This window comes from Bidens hawaiensis, unplaced genomic scaffold, assembly GCF_021521415.1.
Source record: "Bidens hawaiensis isolate Kalapana, Puna unplaced genomic scaffold, B.hawaiensis_p1.1 tig00037129_1, whole genome shotgun sequence".
NCBI classification, from domain to species: Eukaryota; Viridiplantae; Streptophyta; class Magnoliopsida; order Asterales; family Asteraceae; genus Bidens; species Bidens hawaiensis.
In genome coordinates, this window is record NW_027496464.1 from 79,670 (window position 1) to 84,536 (window position 4,867).

A 4,867-nucleotide genomic window follows, 5' to 3' on the forward strand; every position below is an offset into this window, starting at 1 on the left:
GGAGTAAACCTGAGCTCCGTCCTCGACATACTCCATTATTTGGGTACTTGATCAACCCAGAGTATGTTCCAGCTCGTGGGGACGAGTTTCGGGATCCGGTACCACAACAGGCTGGAGCACCTCAACCACCGCCTGAGGTACAACAAGCTTTACCTGCTGCTCCTGTTGTGGCACCGGAGGAACACGTTGATCTTGAAGCTGCATTTGGCGGCCAAGGATTCTTTGATATGGAACGTGTTGATCCAGAGGAAGATGTACAGGTCTCGGTTGCACGTGTTACTAGTGTGGATGTGGAAATGGCAGCTACGACGGAGGCTGACTCTGATTCCTCATATGATGATGTGGCTGAAGCTAGACGGATTTTAGTTACACAAGAAAGGATTCATGGGAAGAGAAAGAGAGACACCGATGACAGTGATTCGGATTTTGAGGAAGATTTACATCGTTTGGTTCGTAGAGCGAGAAGGGAAAGGGCAGGTGCAGGTTCGGGAGCTGGTAAGAGCTCAAGAGTGGTTCGTTTCACTCCACCTGCACTGTCTGGTATGACCATGGTCCCTTCATCATTGCCAGTTACAGGGCCAAGCGCCACGGATGTTCCCGTGGTGAATACCTCATCTTCTTTTGGCATACCACCCACTACATTTCAGCTCCAGGCTCCGGAGATTGTGTCCTTGCCCCCTCCAACTCTTACTCCATCGGAGGTCGTTGCAAGGTTTGTTGAGTCGACGGTTGTTGCCACTGCAGGGTTGTCGGTTACGATACCACCTGCGGTTACGTTTCCACCTGTTTCTGAGGTGCCGGTTACATTGGGAATCCCTCCTCCGTACGCTCAAGACATATCACATATGAGGTTCGATTTTGATGCAACCCTATCCGACTCGGAAAGAATAGCAGCGCTTGAAAGGATCGTGGCAGAACAATCAAGAGTAAATCTAATCCAGACTCCGCTATTCAGCGCCTCGTCGCAGAGAATCAAATTCAGTCGTCCCTCCTGATCGAGCATGGTAAAATTTTTGATGCCTTGAAGCAGTTCTTGGCATCTCAGGGGGAGACAAGCTGCAAGGGCGATGAGCTGAGAACGAAGAAGCGTAACGATCGAGACGACGATCCCAATGCATCGAAAGGTGCAGGTGGAGAGTTGCCAAGAACTGAACAAGCTCTTAGGACTTCCACATCTCAGGGGGAGTCAACGAGTGCAGCTGGCGGTTCAGGAGGTGATGATGTGGTGGTTGTGGAGGCTGAGGAGGTGTTGGATGATGATGTTATAGGTGATGAGAATGTGTTACCATTGGAAGAGATCGAGAAGATAGGAGCTGAGATCGTGATTGACAATGAAGTTGAAGAAGGAGAGATTGTGGAGGAGAACATTGAGCATGAAATTCCGGCAGTTGAAAAGTCATATCTGGGTCAAAATACGGAATGTGATAAGACTGAATGGGAGGAGCAGCCAAGATGGAAAGAAGGCTACGCTCAGTGGTTCGTAAAGACTAAGAAACCGGCGGTCCCTACTATGTTCAAGAAAAGTTACAACATCAAAGGCTATGCTGAATCGAAAAGGGGGATTATTTGATGGTTATATGATGAGCAGTTGAGGCTCTTTGTGATTAAACGGTATGATGGGGTTCAGTATTTCAATAGGTTGTTGAGATCGTTGAATACGTTGCCTAAGTGTGAGGTGAAGGACTTAGCCAGGTTGGGGTTGATAAACAGGAGTGATGATAACATGGCTAGGATCATTGGAAAGATAGTCTGGAAGGAAAGCATAAAGGAGAAAAAGTTCAAGCTGTTGAAACCGCAGAAAGGAAAGCTCGTTAAAGACAGAGACAGAGGAATGAGAGCAGATGGCAAGCCTTGGATGATAATGAAGTATAAGCCGATCCGGTGCTTAAAAGAAGTGCCGATGAAACAAATGCCCAAGGACGTGCTAAAGGATCTGAAATGGTGGTACGTTGATAGTGAAACGGCTGAGGCAGTGATGGAGGATGAAGATGAACAAGAGTTGATGAGAGTGTATGATCCTATGCACTTAGTGAATTTGTCTCAAGCAGACTTGCAGGTGCTGAACGAGAAAAAGATATTTTACATTCCTGCTTGGAAAGAAGAAGCCAAGAAATACCAAAGAGTAGTTTCAGTTTGTGTACGAGAAGGCGTTCATGCTTGAAGATGGGAGATACGAGATATTTTTTGAGATTACAAGACACGTGATTGAAGATAGAGATATAAAGCTACTGCCAAGGGGGAGTCTGTTGGTACATGATGTCAGTAGTTCAATATCTAGTGTCTGTAATCGAGTTAGTATGTTTTGTATTTATGTTTAAGCGAAGTTGTCTCACAAGTTCGCCTGATATAGGCGAACTTGTGGAACAAGCGAAGTTAGTGACAACTTCGCCTAGCATGTTAGGCGAAGTTGTCGAATGATATAAGTGTTAGGTTACGGCTTGTTTGTAATCAGTTGTTCAGTTCGTGTAATCGGTGATTGATATATCACGTGTTATTAGTTGCAATACAACGTGTTCTTTGTTTATTGTAACGTGTGTTTGCTTGTGTTTAACGTATATCGAGTCTACACTTGTATCGTCTTACGTAGGGATTCCGCACCTACGTAAAACGAGGTATTTTCGTGTAGATCCGGCTGGGAACCTACAACCCTCTCAATCATCATGAGGTATTCATTCACTCCCACTGTACTCTCTCAATTTACTTAAGTACTTTACTCTTGTCAGAACTGTACTTATTCTCACGTCGGATGGTGGTTACGGGAAGACCCCCCTCTTGTCATTCCCGTAACGAGCTCACGGTGTTTGTTTTGCAGGTTCACGTCATTGGACTTCGGGCAATTGTGTTCATATCGTATCAGCAGTTACCCGTATCCTACCCTGTTGACTCATCGGATCTAGGACCCATTAGTGGGGAGTGGATCTGTGTTTCTTCATAGACCAATCTATTCCATTTTGTCTTGCGAATGAAATGGCCATTTTCCTCCAGTTTATATTATATTTTTTTTTGCATTACAAATATTTGAGTCTAGGACCGAGACACAATCATGGAGGCATTTGTTATTCTTCCGTGAAATGCCCTGGTGTGTGTGCGTTGGCATAGCCTACTATTTTGAAAAGGAGATCGAGCAAGCCTTGCAGCATATCTATAATCTATACGGTGATGAATGGAATGGCGGTAACCCTTCCCTCTGGTTCAGACTCCTCCGAGAAAAAGGCCTTTTATGTTTCCTACAGTAAGTGCATATAAAGTTAATTAGATTATAACTTATTACTAATCCCATTGGTTAACTTAGTTTACCATCTTCAAATTATGTGAACCAAACCAGATTCTTTCAGTTACTACAAGGATGATACAGGATCATTCAAGGACTCATTGATCGATGATGCACAACGCTTGCTTGATCTCTATGAGGCCACATATATGAGGGCGAAAGGTGAAGTTGTGCTGGATGATGCTCTTGTTTTTGCAAGAACTCATCTTGAAAACATTGCTAAGGATCCTCTTCGGTGTGAATCTACTACTTCTAGGCACATACGCGAAGCACTAGAGCGCCCTATACGTAAAAGGCTGCCAAGACTAGATGCACTGAGATACATACCTTTCTGTGAGCAACAAGTTTCTCATAACAAGTCATTGCTAAAACTTGCAAAGTTGGGGTTAAATCGACTACAGTCACTACACAAGAAGGAGCTTAGCCAACTTTCCAAGTATAAGTCTTTGTTCTTTCAATTTCTCTGGTTATATATTGTTGAAGATTTGTAATGGTGTTCATTGTTACTGTTTTAATGTTTTAACTTATGAGGGATAGATTGGTTGAGATGTATTTTTGGACACTAGGTGTCTACTTTGAGCCTTAGTAATCACATTCTAGAATTTTCTTTGCGAAAATTGTCGCGCTAGTAACCATAATAGATGACACTTATGATGCTTATGGTCTTTACGAAGAGCTTGAGATCTTCACCGAAGCAGTTCAAAGGTATGTACACACATGTCTACCACCAAGGTGCATTCAATCTTGCTCTAAAACTGACTTACTTGTTCCTATGCATCGATTATAGATGGTCAACTACCAGCTTGGATTCACTTCCAAATTACATGAAGCTGATATACAAAGGCCTTTTGGATTTTTATGACGAAATGGAGGAAATGAGGGCAAAGGAAGGACAAGCATATGAACTTAACTATTGCAAAGAGTCGGTTAGTTCGAGTGCATTTATGTATTAATGCCCTTCTATACAAATTTGTGACTAATGTATATACCACACATACAGATGAAAGAGTACATTACAAGTTACATGACCGAAGCAAAATGGAGAGAAGAGGGATATGTACCAATAGGGCTACAAAACATTTACAACTTCAAGTCTTGTTGGCATGGGTGAGATTGTCACGGAAGAGGCATTTAAATGGATCGAGACCAATCCTTCACTTGTCAAAGCTGCTTCAGCAATTTGTAGGCTTATGGATGACATGGTTGGTTACAAGGTATACACAACTTTGGTTTATATAATTTCAAACGTAACAAACTAGTTTCTATAGCAGCATGGTGAATTTAATTACTAAATAAAAATGTAGGAAGAGCAACAAAGAGCGCATGTTGCGTCGGCTATTGAATCTTACATGAAGCAACATGATGTTAAGGAGGAGAAAGTCCATGACTTGTTAAAACAAGAAGTAGAAGATGCATGGAAATATTTGAAACGAGAATCACTTGTATGCAAGAGGTTCCTCTGAAACTTATGACGAATGTGATTAACTTGGCTCGCGTGAAGATACGCCATATAAATATGAAGATACTTTTACGAATGTTGGCGAAGAATTAATAGAAAATATCAAGGCTTGCTTTGTTCATGCTATGAGTGTTTGA

General features: G+C 42.6%; 1 pseudogene; it reads left to right on the forward strand.

Moving 5' to 3' along the window:
- The first annotated feature begins 3,071 nt into the window (after positions 1-3,071).
- Positions 3,072-4,867, forward strand: LOC143588974 ((-)-germacrene D synthase-like; annotated as a pseudogene).